Consider the following 18,347-nt stretch of genomic DNA (forward strand, 5'->3'; position numbering starts at 1 on the left):
AGAAAAACTTTTACTACAAAAATTGTAGCAAATTGTACACTTAACGTGATGGTCTGTAACATTTTTGCTCCCAGATGCATCAATATCGAGAATTTTTCAAGAATGTGTAAAATAGAAAAGTGTTGAAAAAAAACGGTATCCGGAGCATAATACAGAAAAACTTGTACTACAAAAATTGTAGCAAATTGTACCCTTAACGTAATAGTGTCTAACATTTTTGCTCCTAGATGCATCAGTGTGGAGAATTTTTCAAAAATGTGTAAAATAGAAGAGTGTTGAAAAAAAACGGTATCCGGAGCATAATACAGAAAAACTTGTACTACAAAAATTGTAGCAAATTGTACCCGTAACGTAATGGTCTGTAACATTTTTGCTCCCAGATGCATCAGTGTGGAGAATTTTTCAAAAATGTGTAAAATAGAAGAGTGTTGAAAAAAAACGGTATCCGGAGCATAATACAGAAAAACTTTTACTACAAAAATTGTAGCAAATTGTACACTTAACGTGATGGTCTGTAACATTTTTGCTCCCAGATGCATCAATATCGAGAATTTTTCAAGAATGTGTAAAATAGAAGAGTGTTGAAAAAAAACGGTATCCGGAGCATAATACAGAAAAACTTGCACTACAAAAATTGTAGCAAATTGTACCCGTAACGTAATGGTCTGTAACATTTTTGCTCCCAGATGCATCAGTGTGGAGAATTTTTCAAAAATATGTAAAATAGAAGAGTGTTGAAAAAAAACGGTATCCGGAGCATAATACAGAAAAACTTGTACTACAAAAATTGTAGCAAATTGTACCCGTAACGTAATGGTCTGTAACATTTTTGCTCCCAGATGCATCAATATCGAGAATTTTTCAAGAATGTGTAAAATAGAAGAGTGTTGAAAAAAAACGGTATCCGGAGCATAATACAGAAAAACTTGTACTACAAAAATTGTAGCAAATTGTACCCTTAACGTAATGGTCTGTAACATTTTTGCTCCCAGATGCATCAATATCGAGAATTTTTCAAGAATGTGTAAAATAGAAGAGTGTTGAAAAAAAACGGTATCCGGAGCATAATACAGAAAAACTTGCACTACAAAAATTGTAGCAAATTGTACCCGTAACGTAATGGTCTGTAACATTTTTGCTCCCAGATGCATCAGTGTGGAGAATTTTTCAAAAATATGTAAAATAGAAGAGTGTTGAAAAAAAACGGTATCCGGAGCATAATACAGAAAAACTTGTACTACAAAAATTGTAGCAAATTGTACCCGTAACGTAATGGTCTGTAACATTTTTGCTCCCAGATGCATCAGTGTGGAGAATTTTTCAAAAATGTGTAAAATAGAAGAGTGTTGAAAAAAAACGGTATCCGGAGCATAATACAGAAAAACTTGTACTACAAAAATTGTAGCAAATTGTACCCGTAACGTAATGGTCTGTAACATTTTTGCTCCCAGATGCATCAGTGTGGAGAATTTTTCAAAAATGTGTAAAATAGAAGAGTGTTGAAAAAAAACGGTATCCGGAGCATAATACAGAAAAACTTTTACTACAAAAATTGTAGCAAATTGTACACTTAACGTGATGGTCTGTAACATTTTTGCTCCCAGATGCATCAATATCGAGAATTTTTCAAGAATGTGTAAAATAGAAAAGTGTTGAAAAAAAACGGTATCCGGAGCATAATACAGAAAAACTTGTACTACAAAAATTGTAGCAAATTGTACCCTTAACGTAATAGTGTCTAACATTTTTGCTCCTAGATGCATCAGTGTGGAGAATTTTTCAAAAATGTGTAAAATAGAAGAGTGTTGAAAAAAAACGGTATCCGGAGCATAATACAGAAAAACTTGTACTACAAAAATTGTAGCAAATTGTACCCGTAACGTAATGGTCTGTAACATTTTTGCTCCCAGATGCATCAGTGTGGAGAATTTTTCAAAAATGTGTAAAATAGAAGAGTGTTGAAAAAAAACGGTATCCGGAGCATAATACAGAAAAACTTTTACTACAAAAATTGTAGCAAATTGTACACTTAACGTGATGGTCTGTAACATTTTTGCTCCCAGATGCATCAATATCGAGAATTTTTCAAGAATGTGTAAAATAGAAGAGTGTTGAAAAAAAACGGTATCCGGAGCATAATACAGAAAAACTTGCACTACAAAAATTGTAGCAAATTGTACCCGTAACGTAATGGTCTGTAACATTTTTGCTCCCAGATGCATCAGTGTGGAGAATTTTTCAAAAATATGTAAAATAGAAGAGTGTTGAAAAAAAACGGTATCCGGAGCATAATACAGAAAAACTTGTACTACAAAAATTGTAGCAAATTGTACCCGTAACGTAATGGTCTGTAACATTTTTGCTCCCAGATGCATCAATATCGAGAATTTTTCAAGAATGTGTAAAATAGAAGAGTGTTGAAAAAAAACGGTATCCGGAGCATAATACAGAAAAACTTGTACTACAAAAATTGTAGCAAATTGTACCCTTAACGTAATGGTCTGTAACATTTTTGCTCCCAGATGCATCAATATCGAGAATTTTTCAAGAATGTGTAAAATAGAAGAGTGTTGAAAAAAAACGGTATCCGGAGCATAATACAGAAAAACTTGCACTACAAAAATTGTAGCAAATTGTACCCGTAACGTAATGGTCTGTAACATTTTTGCTCCCAGATGCATCAGTGTGGAGAATTTTTCAAAAATATGTAAAATAGAAGAGTGTTGAAAAAAAACGGTATCCGGAGCATAATACAGAAAAACTTGTACTACAAAAATTGTAGCAAATTGTACCCGTAACGTAATGGTCTGTAACATTTTTGCTCCCAGATGCATCAGTGTGGAGAATTTTTCAAAAATGTGTAAAATAGAAGAGTGTTGAAAAAAAACGGTATCCGGAGCATAATACAGAAAAACTTGTACTACAAAAATTGTAGCAAATTGTACCCGTAACGTAATGGTCTGTAACATTTTTGCTCCCAGATGCATCAGTGTGGAGAATTTTTCAAAAATGTGTAAAATAGAAGAGTGTTGAAAAAAAACGGTATCCGGAGCATAATACAGAAAAACTTTTACTACAAAAATTGTAGCAAATTGTACACTTAACGTGATGGTCTGTAACATTTTTGCTCCCAGATGCATCAATATCGAGAATTTTTCAAGAATGTGTAAAATAGAAAAGTGTTGAAAAAAAACGGTATCCGGAGCATAATACAGAAAAACTTGTACTACAAAAATTGTAGCAAATTGTACCCTTAACGTAATAGTGTCTAACATTTTTGCTCCTAGATGCATCAGTGTGGAGAATTTTTCAAAAATGTGTAAAATAGAAGAGTGTTGAAAAAAAACGGTATCCGGAGCATAATACAGAAAAACTTGTACTACAAAAATTGTAGCAAATTGTACCCGTAACGTAATGGTCTGTAACATTTTTGCTCCCAGATGCATGAGTGTGGAGAATTTTTCAAAAATGTGTAAAATAGAAGAGTGTTGAAAAAAAACGGTATCCGGAGCATAATACAGAAAAACTTTTACTACAAAAATTGTAGCAAATTGTACACTTAACGTGATGGTCTGTAACATTTTTGCTCCCAGATGCATCAATATCGAGAATTTTTCAAGAATGTGTAAAATAGAAGAGTGTTGAAAAAAAACGGTATCCGGAGCATAATACAGAAAAACTTGCACTACAAAAATTGTAGCAAATTGTACCCGTAACGTAATGGTCTGTAACATTTTTGCTCCCAGATGCATCAGTGTGGAGAATTTTTCAAAAATATGTAAAATAGAAGAGTGTTGAAAAAAAACGGTATCCGGAGCATAATACAGAAAAACTTGTACTACAAAAATTGTAGCAAATTGTACCCGTAACGTAATGGTCTGTAACATTTTTGCTCCCAGATGCATCAATATCGAGAATTTTTCAAGAATGTGTAAAATAGAAGAGTGTTGAAAAAAAACGGTATCCGGAGCATAATACAGAAAAACTTGTACTACAAAAATTGTAGCAAATTGTACCCTTAACGTAATGGTCTGTAACATTTTTGCTCCCAGATGCATCAATATCGAGAATTTTTCAAGAATGTGTAAAATAGAAGAGTGTTGAAAAAAAACGGTATCCGGAGCATAATACAGAAAAACTTGCACTACAAAAATTGTAGCAAATTGTACCCGTAACGTAATGGTCTGTAACATTTTTGCTCCCAGATGCATCAGTGTGGAGAATTTTTCAAAAATATGTAAAATAGAAGAGTGTTGAAAAAAAACGGTATCCGGAGCATAATACAGAAAAACTTGTACTACAAAAATTGTAGCAAATTGTACCCGTAACGTAATGGTCTGTAACATTTTTGCTCCCAGATGCATCAGTGTGGAGAATTTTTCAAAAATGTGTAAAATAGAAGAGTGTTGAAAAAAAACGGTATCCGGAGCATAATACAGAAAAACTTGTACTACAAAAATTGTAGCAAATTGTACCCGTAACGTAATGGTCTGTAACATTTTTGCTCCCAGATGCATCAGTGTGGAGAATTTTTCAAAAATGTGTAAAATAGAAGAGTGTTGAAAAAAAACGGTATCCGGAGCATAATACAGAAAAACTTTTACTACAAAAATTGTAGCAAATTGTACACTTAACGTGATGGTCTGTAACATTTTTGCTCCCAGATGCATCAATATCGAGAATTTTTCAAGAATGTGTAAAATAGAAGAGTGTTGAAAAAAAACGGTATCCGGAGCATAATACAGAAAAACTTGCACTACAAAAATTGTAGCAAATTGTACCCGTAACGTAATGGTCTGTAACATTTTTGCTCCCAGATGCATCAGTGTGGAGAATTTTTCAAAAATATGTAAAATAGAAGAGTGTTGAAAAAAAACGGTATCCGGAGCATAATACAGAAAAACTTGTACCACAAAAATTGTAGCAAATTGTACCCGTAACGTAATGGTCTGTAACATTTTTGCTCCCAGATGCATCAATATCGAGAATTTTTCAAGAATGTGTAAAATAGAAGAGTGTTGAAAAAAAACGGTATCCGGAGCATAATACAGAAAAACTTGTACTACAAAAATTGTAGCAAATTGTACCCTTAACGTAATGGTCTGTAACATTTTTGCTCCCAGATGCATCAATATCGAGAATTTTTCAAGAATGTGTAAAATAGAAGAGTGTTGAAAAAAAACGGTATCCGGAGCATAATACAGAAAAACTTGCACTACAAAAATTGTAGCAAATTGTACCCGTAACGTAATGGTCTGTAACATTTTTGCTCCCAGATGCATCAGTGTGGAGAATTTTTCAAAAATATGTAAAATAGAAGAGTGTTGAAAAAAAACGGTATCCGGAGCATAATACAGAAAAACTTGTACTACAAAAATTGTAGCAAATTGTACCCGTAACGTAATGGTCTGTAACATTTTTGCTCCCAGATGCATCAGTGTGGAGAATTTTTCAAAAATGTGTAAAATAGAAGAGTGTTGAAAAAAAACGGTATCCGGAGCATAATACAGAAAAACTTGTACTACAAAAATTGTAGCAAATTGTACCCGTAACGTAATGGTCTGTAACATTTTTGCTCCCAGATGCATCAGTGTGGAGAATTTTTCAAAAATGTGTAAAATAGAAGAGTGTTGAAAAAAAACGGTATCCGGAGCATAATACAGAAAAACTTTTACTACAAAAATTGTAGCAAATTGTACACTTAACGTGATGGTCTGTAACATTTTTGCTCCCAGATGCATCAATATCGAGAATTTTTCAAGAATGTGTAAAATAGAAAAGTGTTGAAAAAAAACGGTATCCGGAGCATAATACAGAAAAACTTGTACTACAAAAATTGTAGCAAATTGTACCCTTAACGTAATAGTTTCTAACATTTTTGCTCCTAGATGCATCAGTGTGGAGAATTTTTCAAAAATGTGTAAAATAGAAGAGTGTTGAAAAAAAACGGTATCCGGAGCATAATACAGAAAAACTTGTACTACAAAAATTGTAGCAAATTGTACCCGTAACGTAATGGTCTGTAACATTTTTGCTCCCAGATGCATCAGTGTGGAGAATTTTTCAAAAATGTGTAAAATAGAAGAGTGTTGAAAAAAAACGGTATCCGGAGCATAATACAGAAAAACTTTTACTACAAAAATTGTAGCAAATTGTACACTTAACGTGATGGTCTGTAACATTTTTGCTCCCCGATGCATCAATATCGAGAATTTTTCAAGAATGTGTAAAATAGAAGAGTGATGAAAAAAAACGGTATCCGGAGCATAATACAGAAAAACTTGTACTACAAAAATTGTAGCAAATTGTACACTTAACGTAATGGTCTGTAACATTTTTGCTCCCAGATGCATCAATATCGAGAATTTTTCAAGAATGTGTAAAATAGAAGAGTGTTGAAAAAAAACGGTATCCGGAGCATAATACAGAAAAACTTGTACTACAAAAATTGTAGCAAATTGTACACTTAACGTAATGGTCTGTAACATTTTTGCTCCCAGATGCATCAATATCGAGAATTTTTCAAGAATGTGTAAAATAGAAGAGTGTTGAAAAAAAACGGTATCCGGAGCATAATACAGAAAAACTTGTACTACAAAAATTGTAGCAAATTGTACACTTAACGTGATGGTCTGTAACATTTTTGCTCCCAGATGCATCAATATCGAGAATTTTTCAAGAATGTGTAAAATAGAAGAGTGTTGAAAAAAAACGGTATCCGGAGCATAATACAGAAAAACTTGTACTACAAAAATTGTAGCAAATTGTACCCGTAACGTAATGGACTGTAACATTTTTGCTCCCAGATGCATCAGTGTGGAGAATTTTTCAAAAATGTGTAAAATAGAAGAGTGTTGAAAAAAAACGGTATCCGGAGCATAATACAGAAAAACTTGTACTACAAAAATTGTAGCAAATTGTACCCTTAACGTAATAGTCTCTAACATTTTTGCTCCCAGATGCATCAGTGTGGAGAATTTTTCAAAAATGTGTAAAATAGAAGAGTGTTGAAAAAAAACGGTATCCGGAGCATAATACAGAAAAACTTGTACTACAAAAATTGTAGCAAATTGTACCCTTAACGTAATGGTCTGTAACATTTTTGCTCCCAGATGCATCAATATCGAGAATTTTTCAAGAATGTGTAAAATAGAAGAGTGTTGAAAAAAAACGGTATCCGGAGCATAATACAGAAAAACTTGTACTACAAAAATTGTAGCAAATTGTACCCGTAACGTAATGGTCTGTAACATTTTTGCTCCCAGATGCATCAGTGTGGAGAATTTTTCAAAAATGTGTAAAATAGAAGAGTGTTGAAAAAAACGGTATCCGGAGCATAATACAGAAAAACTTGTACTACAAAAATTGTAGCAAATTGTACCCGTAACGTAATGGTCTGTAACATTTTTGCTCCCAGATGCATCAGTGTGGAGAATTTTTCAAAAATGTGTAAAATAGAAGAGTGTTGAAAAAAAACGGTATCCGGAGCATAATACAGAAAAACTTTTACTACAAAAATTGTAGCAAATTGTACACTTAACGTGATGGTCTGTAACATTTTTGCTCCCAGATGCATCAATATCGAGAATTTTTCAAGAATGTGTAAAATAGAAGAGTGTTGAAAAAAAACGGTATCCGGAGCATAATACAGAAAAACTTGTACTACAAAAATTGTAGCAAATTGTACCCGTAACGTAATGGTCTGTAACATTTTTGCTCCCAGATGCATCAGTGTGGAGAATTTTTCAAAAATGTGTAAAATAGAAGAGTGTTGAAAAAAAACGGTATCCGGAGCATAATACAGAAAAACTTTTACTACAAAAATTGTAGCAAATTGTACACTTAACGTGATGGTCTGTAACATTTTTGCTCCCAGATGCATCAATATCGAGAATTTTTCAAGAATGTGTAAAATAGAAGAGTGTTGAAAAAAAACGGTATCCGGAGCATAATACAGAAAAACTTGTACTACAAAAATTGTAGCAAATTGTACACTTAACGTAATGGTCTGTAACATTTTTGCTCCCAGATGCATCAATATCGATAATTTTTCAAGAATGTGTAAAATAGAAGAGTGTTGAAAAAAAACGGTATCCGGAGCATAATACAGAAAAACTTGTACTACAAAAATTGTAGCAAATTGTACACTTAACGTAATGGTCTGTAACATTTTTGCTCCCAGATGCATCAATATCGAGAATTTTTCAAGAATGTGTAAAATAGAAGAGTGTTGAAAAAAAACGGTATCCGGAGCATAATACAGAAAAACTTGTACTACAAAAATTGTAGCAAATTGTACCCGTAACGTAATGGACTATAACATTTTTGCTCCCAGATGCATCAGTGTGGAGAATTTTTCAAAAATGTGTAAAATAGAAGAGTGTTGAAAAAAAACGGTATCCGGAGCATAATACAGAAAAACTTGTACTACAAAAATTGTAGCAAATTGTACCCTTAACGTAATGGTCTGTAACATTTTTGCTCTCAGATGCATCAATATCGAGAATTTTTCAAGAATGTGTAAAATAGAAGAGTGTTGAAAAAAAACGGTATCCGGAGCATAATACAGAAAAACTTGTACTACAAAAATTGTAGCAAATTGTACCCTTAACGTAATAGTCTCTAACATTTTTGCTCCCAGATGCATCAGTGTGGAGAATTTTTCAAAAATGTGTAAAATAGAAGAGTGTTGAAAAAAAACGGTATCCGGAGCATAATACAGAAAAACTTTTACTACAAAAATTGTAGCAAATTGTACACTTAACGTGATGGTCTGTAACATTTTTGCTCCCAGATGCATCAATATCGAGAATTTTTCAAGAATGTGTAAAATAGAAGAGTGTTGAAAAAAAACGGTATCCGGAGCATAATACAGAAAAACTTGTACTACAAAAATTGTAGCAAATTGTACCCGTAACGTAATGGACTGTAACATTTTTGCTCCCAGATGCATCAGTGTGGAGAATTTTTCAAAAATGTGTAAAATAGAAGAGTGTTGAAAAAAAACGGTATCCGGAGCATAATACAGAAAAACTTGTACTACAAAAATTGTAGCAAATTGTACCCTTAACGTAATGGTCTGTAACATTTTTGCTCTCAGATGCATCAATATCGAGAATTTTTCAAGAATGTGTAAAATAGAAGAGTGTTGAAAAAAAACGGTATCCGGAGCATAATACAGAAAAACTTGTACTACAAAAATTGTAGCAAATTGTACCCTTAACGTAATAGTCTCTAACATTTTTGCTCCCAGATGCATCAGTGTGGAGAATTTTTCAAAAATGTGTAAAATAGAAGAGTGTTGAAAAAAAACGGTATCCGGAGCATAATACAGAAAAACTTGTACTACAAAAATTGTAGCAAATTGTACCCTTAACGTAATGGTCTGTAACATTTTTGCTCCCAGATGCATCAATATCGAGAATTTTTCAAGAATGTGTAAAATAGAAGAGTGTTGAAAAAAAACGGTATCCGGAGCATAATACAGAAAAACTTGTACTACAAAAATTGTAGCAAATTGTACCCTTAACGTAATAGTCTCTAACATTTTTGCTCCCAGATGCATCAGTGTGGAGAATTTTTCAAAAATGTGTAAAATAGAAGAGTGTTGAAAAAAAACGGTATCCGGAGCATAATACAGAAAAACTTGTACTACAAAAATTGTAGCAAATTGTACCCGTAACGTAATGGTCTGTAACATTTTTGCTCCCAGATGCATCAGTGTGGAGAATTTTTCAAAAATGTGTAAAATAGAAGATTGTTGAAAAAAAACGGTATCCGGAGCATAATACAGAAAAACTTTTACTACAAAAATTGTAGCAAATTGTACACTTAACGTGATGGTCTGTAACATTTTTGCTCCCAGATGCATCAATATCGAGAATTTTTCAAGAATGTGTAAAATAGAAGAGTGTTGAAAAAAAACGGTATCCGGAGCATAATACAGAAAAACTTGTACTACAAAAATTGTAGCAAATTGTACCCTTAACGTAATAGTGTCTAACATTTTTGCTCCTAGATGCATCAGTGTGGAGAATTTTTCAAAAATGTGTAAAATAGAAGAGTGTTGAAAAAAAACGGTATCCGGAGCATAATACAGAAAAACTTGTACTACAAAAATTGTAGCAAATTGTACCCGTAACGTAATGGTCTGTAACATTTTTGCTCCCAGATGCATCAGTGTGGAGAATTTTTCAAAAATGTGTAAAATAGAAGAGTGTTGAAAAAAAACGGTATCCGGAGCATAATACAGAAAAACTTGTACTACAAAAATTGTAGCAAATTGTACCCGTAACGTAATGGTCTGTAGCATTTTTGCTCCCAGATGCATCAGTGTGGAGAATTTTTCAAAAATGTGTAAAATAGAAGAGTGTTGAAAAAAAACGGTATCCGGAGCATAATACAGAAAAACTTTTACTACAAAAATTGTAGCAAATTGTACACTTAACGTGATGGTCTGTAACATTTTTGCTCCCAGATGCATCAATATCGAGAATTTTTCAAGAATGTGTAAAATAGAAAAGTGTTGAAAAAAAACGGTATCCGGAGCATAATACAGAAAAACTTGTACTACAAAAATTGTAGCAAATTGTACCCTTAACGTAATAGTGTCTAACATTTTTGCTCCTAGATGCATCAGTGTGGAGAATTTTTCAAAAATGTGTAAAATAGAAGAGTGTTGAAAAAAAACGGTATCCGGAGCATAATACAGAAAAACTTGTACTACAAAAATTGTAGCAAATTGTACCCGTAACGTAATGGTCTGTAACATTTTTGCTCCCAGATGCATCAGTGTGGAGAATTTTTCAAAAATGTGTAAAATAGAAGAGTGTTGAAAAAAAACGGTATCCGGAGCATAATACAGAAAAACTTTTACTACAAAAATTGTAGCAAATTGTACACTTAACGTGATGGTCTGTAACATTTTTGCTCCCAGATGCATCAATATCGAGAATTTTTCAAGAATGTGTAAAATAGAAGAGTGTTGAAAAAAAACGGTATCCGGAGCATAATACAGAAAAACTTGTACTACAAAAATTGTAGCAAATTGTACCCTTAACGTGATGGTCTATAACATTTTTGCTCCCAGATGCATCAATATCGAGAATTTTTCAAGAATGTGTAAAATAGAAGAGTGTTGAAAAAAAACGGTATCCGGAGCATAATACAGAAAAACTTGTACTACAAAAATTGTAGCAAATTGTACACTTAACGTGATGGTCTGTAACATTTTTGCTCCCAGATGCATCAATATCGAGAATTTTTCAAGAATGTGTAAAATAGAAGAGTGTTGAAAAAAAACGGTATCCGGAGCATAATACAGAAAAACTTGTACTACAAAAATTGTAGCAAATTGTACACTTAACGTAATGGTCTGTAACATTTTTGCTCCCAGATGCATCAATATCGAGAATTTTTCAAGAATGTGTAAAATAGAAGAGTGTTGAAAAAAAACGGTATCCGGAGCATAATACAGAAAAACTTGTACTACAAAAATTGTAGCAAATTGTACACTTAACGTGATGGTCTGTAACATTTTTGCTCCCAGATGCATCAATATCGAGAATTTTTCAAGAATGTGTAAAATAGAAGAGTGTTGAAAAAAAACGGTATCCGGAGCATAATACAGAAAAACTTGTACTACAAAAATTGTAGCAAATTGTACCCGTAACGTAATGGACTGTAACATTTTTGCTCCCAGATGCATCAGTGTGGAGAATTTTTCAGAAATGTGTAAAATAGAAGAGTGTTGAAAAAAAACGGTATCCGGAGCATAATACAGAAAAACTTTTACTACAAAAATTGTAGCAAATTGTACACTTAACGTGATGGTCTGTAACATTTTTGCTCCCAGATGCATCAATATCGAGAATTTTTCAAGAATGTGTAAAATAGAAGAGTGTTGAAAAAAAACGGTATCCGGAGCATAATACAGAAAAACTTGTACTACAAAAATTGTAGCAAATTGTACCCGTAACGTAATGGTCTGTAACATTTTTGCTCCCAGATGCATCAGTGTGGAGAATTTTTCAAAAATGTGTAAAATAGAAGATTGTTGAAAAAAAACGGTATCCGGAGCATAATACAGAAAAACTTTTACTACAAAAATTGTAGCAAATTGTACACTTAACGTGATGGTCTGTAACATTTTTGCTCCCAGATGCATCAATATCGAGAATTTTTCAAGAATGTGTAAAATAGAAGAGTGTTGAAAAAAAACGGTATCCGGAGCATAATACAGAAAAACTTGTACTACAAAAATTGTAGCAAATTGTACCCTTAACGTAATAGTGTCTAACATTTTTGCTCCTAGATGCATCAGTGTGGAGAATTTTTCAAAAATGTGTAAAATAGAAGAGTGTTGAAAAAAAACGGTATCCGGAGCATAATACAGAAAAACTTGTACTACAAAAATTGTAGCAAATTGTACCCGTAACGTAATGGTCTGTAACATTTTTGCTCCCAGATGCATCAGTGTGGAGAATTTTTCAAAAATGTGTAAAATAGAAGAGTGTTGAAAAAAAACGGTATCCGGAGCATAATACAGAAAAACTTGTACTACAAAAATTGTAGCAAATTGTACCCGTAACGTAATGGTCTGTAGCATTTTTGCTCCCAGATGCATCAGTGTGGAGAATTTTTCAAAAATGTGTAAAATAGAAGAGTGTTGAAAAAAAACGGTATCCGGAGCATAATACAGAAAAACTTTTACTACAAAAATTGTAGCAAATTGTACACTTAACGTGATGGTCTGTAACATTTTTGCTCCCAGATGCATCAATATCGAGAATTTTTCAAGAATGTGTAAAATAGAAAAGTGTTGAAAAAAAACGGTATCCGGAGCATAATACAGAAAAACTTGTACTACAAAAATTGTAGCAAATTGTACCCTTAACGTAATAGTGTCTAACATTTTTGCTCCTAGATGCATCAGTGTGGAGAATTTTTCAAAAATGTGTAAAATAGAAGAGTGTTGAAAAAAACGGTATCCGGAGCATAATACAGAAAAACTTGTACTACAAAAATTGTAGCAAATTGTACCCTTAACGTAATAGTGTCTAACATTTTTGCTCCCAGATGCATCAGTGTGGAGAATTTTTCAAAAATGTGTAAAATAGAAGAGTGTTGAAAAAAACGGTATCCGGAGCATAATACAGAAAAACTTGTACTACAAAAATTGTAGCAAATTGTACCCGTAACGTAATGGTCTGTAACATTTTTGCTCCCAGATGCATCAGTGTGGAGAATTTTTCAAAAATGTGTAAAATAGAAGAGTGTTGAAAAAAAACGGTATCCGGAGCATAATACAGAAAAACTTTTACTACAAAAATTGTAGCAAATTGTACACTTAACGTGATGGTCTGTAACATTTTTGCTCCCAGATGCATCAATATCGAGAATTTTTCAAGAATGTGTAAAATAGAAGAGTGTTGAAAAAAAACGGTATCCGGAGCATAATACAGAAAAACTTGTACTACAAAAATTGTAGCAAATTGTACCCGTAACGTAATGGTCTGTAACATTTTTGCTCCCAGATGCATCAGTGTGGAGAATTTTTCAAAAATGTGTAAAATAGAAGAGTGTTGAAAAAAAACGGTATCCGGAGCATAATACAGAAAAACTTTTACTACAAAAATTGTAGCAAATTGTACACTTAACGTGATGGTCTGTAACATTTTTGCTCCCAGATGCATCAATATCGAGAATTTTTCAAGAATGTGTAAAATAGAAGAGTGTTGAAAAAAAACGGTATCCGGAGCATAATACAGAAAAACTTGTACTACAAAAATTGTAGCAAATTGTACACTTAACGTAATGGTCTGTAACATTTTTGCTCCCAGATGCATCAATATCGAGAATTTTTCAAGAATGTGTAAAATAGAAGAGTGTTGAAAAAAAACGGTATCCGGAGCATAATACAGAAAAACTTGTACTACAAAAATTGTAGCAAATTGTACACTTAACGTAATGGTCTGTAACATTTTTGCTCCCAGATGCATCAATATCGAGAATTTTTCAAGAATGTGTAAAATAGAAGAGTGTTGAAAAAAAACGGTATCCGGAGCATAATACAGAAAAACTTGTACTACAAAAATTGTAGCAAATTGTACACTTAACGTGATGGTCTGTAACATTTTTGCTCCCAGATGCATCAATAACGAGAATTTTTCAAGAATGTGTAAAATAGAAGAGTGTTGAAAAAAAACGGTATCCGGAGCATAATACAGAAAAACTTGTACTACAAAAATTGTAGCAAATTGTACCCGTAACGTAATGGTCTGTAACATTTTTGCTCCCAGATGCATCAGTGTGGAGAATTTTTCAAAAATGTGTAAAATAGAAGAGTGTTGAAAAAAACGGTATCCGGAGCATAATACAGAAAAACTTGTACTACAAAAATTGTAGCAAATTGTACACTTAACGTAATGGTCTGTAACATTTTTGCTCCCAGATGCATCAATATCGAGAATTTTTCAAGAATGTGTAAAATAGAAGAGTGTTGAAAAAAAACGGTATCCGGAGCATAATACAGAAAAACTTGTACTACAAAAATTGTAGCAAATTGTACACTTAACGTAATGGTCTGTAACATTTTTGCTCCCAGATGCATCAATATCGAGAATTTTTCAAGAATGTGTAAAATAGAAAAGTGTTGAAAAAAACGGTATCCGGAGCATAATACAGAAAAACTTGTACTACAAAAATTGTAGCAAATTGTACCCTTAACGTAATAGTGTCTAACATTTTTGCTCCTAGATGCATCAGTGTGGAGAATTTTTCAAAAATGTGTAAAATAGAAGAGTGTTGAAAAAAAACGGTATCCGGAGCATAATACAGAAAAACTTGTACTACAAAAATTGTAGCAAATTGTACCCGTAACGTAATGGTCTGTAACATTTTTGCTCCCAGATGCATCAGTGTGGAGAATTTTTCAAAAATGTGTAAAATAGAAGAGTGTTGAAAAAAAACGGTATCCGGAGCATAATACAGAAAAACTTTTACTACAAAAATTGTAGCAAATTGTACACTTAACGTGATGGTCTGTAACATTTTTGCTCCCAGATGCATCAATATCGAGAATTTTTCAAGAATGTGTAAAATAGAAGAGTGTTGAAAAAAAACGGTATCCGGAGCATAATACAGAAAAACTTGTACTACAAAAATTGTAGCAAATTGTACCCGTAACGTAATGGACTGTAACATTTTTGCTCCCAGATGCATCAGTGTGGAGAATTTTTCAAAAATGTGTAAAATAGAAGAGTGTTGAAAAAAAACGGTATCCGGAGCATAATACAGAAAAACTTGTACTACAAAAATTGTAGCAAATTGTACCCTTAACGTAATGGTCTGTAACATTTTTGCTCTCAGATGCATCAATATCGAGAATTTTTCAAGAATGTGTAAAATAGAAGAGTGTTGAAAAAAAACGGTATCCGGAGCATAATACAGAAAAACTTGTACTACAAAAATTGTAGCAAATTGTACCCTTAACGTAATAGTCTCTAACATTTTTGCTCCCAGATGCATCAGTGTGGAGAATTTTTCAAAAATGTGTAAAATAGAAGAGTGTTGAAAAAAAACGGTATCCGGAGCATAATACAGAAAAACTTGTACTACAAAAATTGTAGCAAATTGTACCCTTAACGTAATGGTCTGTAACATTTTTGCTCTCAGATGCATCAATATCGAGAATTTTTCAAGAATGTGTAAAATAGAAGAGTGTTGAAAAAAAACGGTATCCGGAGCATAATACAGAAAAACTTGTACTACAAAAATTGTAGCAAATTGTACCCTTAACGTAATAGTCTCTAACATTTTTGCTCCCAGATGCATCAGTGTGGAGAATTTTTCAAAAATGTGTAAAATAGAAGAGTGTTGAAAAAAAACGGTATCCGGAGCATAATACAGAAAAACTTGTACTACAAAAATTGTAGCAAATTGTACCCTTAACGTAATGGTCTGTAACATTTTTGCTCCCAGATGCATCAATATCGAGAATTTTTCAAGAATGTGTAAAATAGAAGAGTGTTGAAAAAAAACGGTATCCGGAGCATAATACAGAAAAACTTGTACTACAAAAATTGTAGCAAATTGTACCCGTAACGTAATGGTCTGTAACATTTTTGCTCCCAGATGCATCAGTGTGGAGAATTTTTCAAAAATGTGTAAAATAGAAGAGTGTTGAAAAAAACGGTATCCGGAGCATAATACAGAAAAACTTGTACTACAAAAATTGTAGCAAATTGTACCCGTAACGTAATGGTCTGTAACATTTTTGCTCCCAGATGCATCAGTGTGGAGAATTTTTCAAAAATGTGTAAAATAGAAGAGTGTTGAAAAAAAACGGTATCCGGAGCATAATACAGAAAAACTTTTACTACAAAAATTGTAGCAAATTGTACCCGTAACGTGATGGTCTGTAACATTTTTGCTCCCAGATGCATCAATATCGAGAATTTTTCAAGAATGTGTAAAATAGAAGAGTGTTGAAAAAAAACGGTATCCGGAGCATAATACAGAAAAACTTGTACTACAAAAATTGTAGCAAATTGTACCCGTAACGTAATGGTCTGTAACATTTTTGCTCCCAGATGCATCAGTGTGGAGAATTTTTCAAAAATGTGTAAAATAGAAGAGTGTTGAAAAAAAACGGTATCCGGAGCATAATACAGAAAAACTTTTACTACAAAAATTGTAGCAAATTGTACACTTAACGTGATGGTCTGTAACATTTTTGCTCCCAGATGCATCAATATCGAGAATTTTTCAAGAATGTGTAAAATAGAAGAGTGTTGAAAAAAAACGGTATCCGGAGCATAATACAGAAAAACTTGTACTACAAAAATTGTAGCAAATTGTACCCGTAACGTAATGGACTGTAACATTTTTGCTCCCAGATGCATCAGTGTGGAGAATTTTTCAAAAATGTGTAAAATAGAAGAGTGTTGAAAAAAAACGGTATCCGGAGCATAATACAGAAAAACTTGTACTACAAAAATTGTAGCAAATTGTACCCTTAACGTAATGGTCTGTAACATTTTTGCTCTCAGATGCATCAATATCGAGAATTTTTCAAGAATGTGTAAAATAGAAGAGTGTTGAAAAAAAACGGTATCCGGAGCATAATACAGAAAAACTTGTACTACAAAAATTGTAGCAAATTGTACCCTTAACGTAATAGTCTCTAACATTTTTGCTCCCAGATGCATCAGTGTGGAGAATTTTTCAAAAATGTGTAAAATAGAAGAGTGTTGAAAAAAACGGTATCCGGAGCATAATACAGAAAAACTTGTACTACAAAAATTGTAGCAAATTGTACACTTAACGTAATGGTCTGTAACATTTTTGCTCCCAGATGCATCAATATCGAGAATTTTTCAAGAATGTGTAAAATAGAAGAGTGTTGAAAAAAAACGGTATCCGGAGCATAATACAGAAAAACTTGTACTACAAAAATTGTAGCAAATTGTACACTTAACGTAATGGTCTGTAACATTTTTGCTCCCAGATGCATCAATATCGAGAATTTTTCAAGAATGTGTAAAATAGAAAAGTGTTGAAAAAAAACGGTATCCGGAGCATAATACAGAAAAACTTGTACTACAAAAATTGTAGCAAATTGTACCCTTAACGTAATAGTGTCTAACATTTTTGCTCCTAGATGCATCAGTGTGGAGAATTTTTCAAAAATGTGTAAAATAGAAGAGTGTTGAAAAAAAACGGTATCCGGAGCATAATACAGAAAAACTTGTACTACAAAAATTGTAGCAAATTGTACCCGTAACGTAATGGTCTGTAACATTTTTGCTCCCAGATGCATCAGTGTGGAGAATTTTTCAAAAATGTGTAAAATAGAAGAGTGTTGAAAAAAAACGGTATCCGGAGCATAATACAGAAAAACTTTTACTACAAAAATTGTAGCAAATTGTACACTTAACGTGATGGTCTGTAACATTTTTGCTCCCAGATGCATCAATATCGAGAATTTTTCAAGAATGTGTAAAATAGAAGAGTGTTGAAAAAAAACGGTATCCGGAGCATAATACAGAAAAACTTGTACTACAAAAATTGTAGCAAATTGTACCCGTAACGTAATGGACTGTAACATTTTTGCTCCCAGATGCATCAGTGTGGAGAATTTTTCAAAAATGTGTAAAATAGAAGAGTGTTGAAAAAAAACGGTATCCGGAGCATAATACAGAAAAACTTGTACTACAAAAATTGTAGCAAATTGTACCCTTAACGTAATGGTCTGTAACATTTTTGCTCTCAGATGCATCAATATCGAGAATTTTTCAAGAATGTGTAAAATAGAAGAGTGTTGAAAAAAAACGGTATCCGGAGCA

This window comes from Onthophagus taurus, chromosome 4 (assembly GCF_036711975.1).
Source record: "Onthophagus taurus isolate NC chromosome 4, IU_Otau_3.0, whole genome shotgun sequence".
NCBI classification, from domain to species: Eukaryota; Metazoa; Arthropoda; class Insecta; order Coleoptera; family Scarabaeidae; genus Onthophagus; species Onthophagus taurus.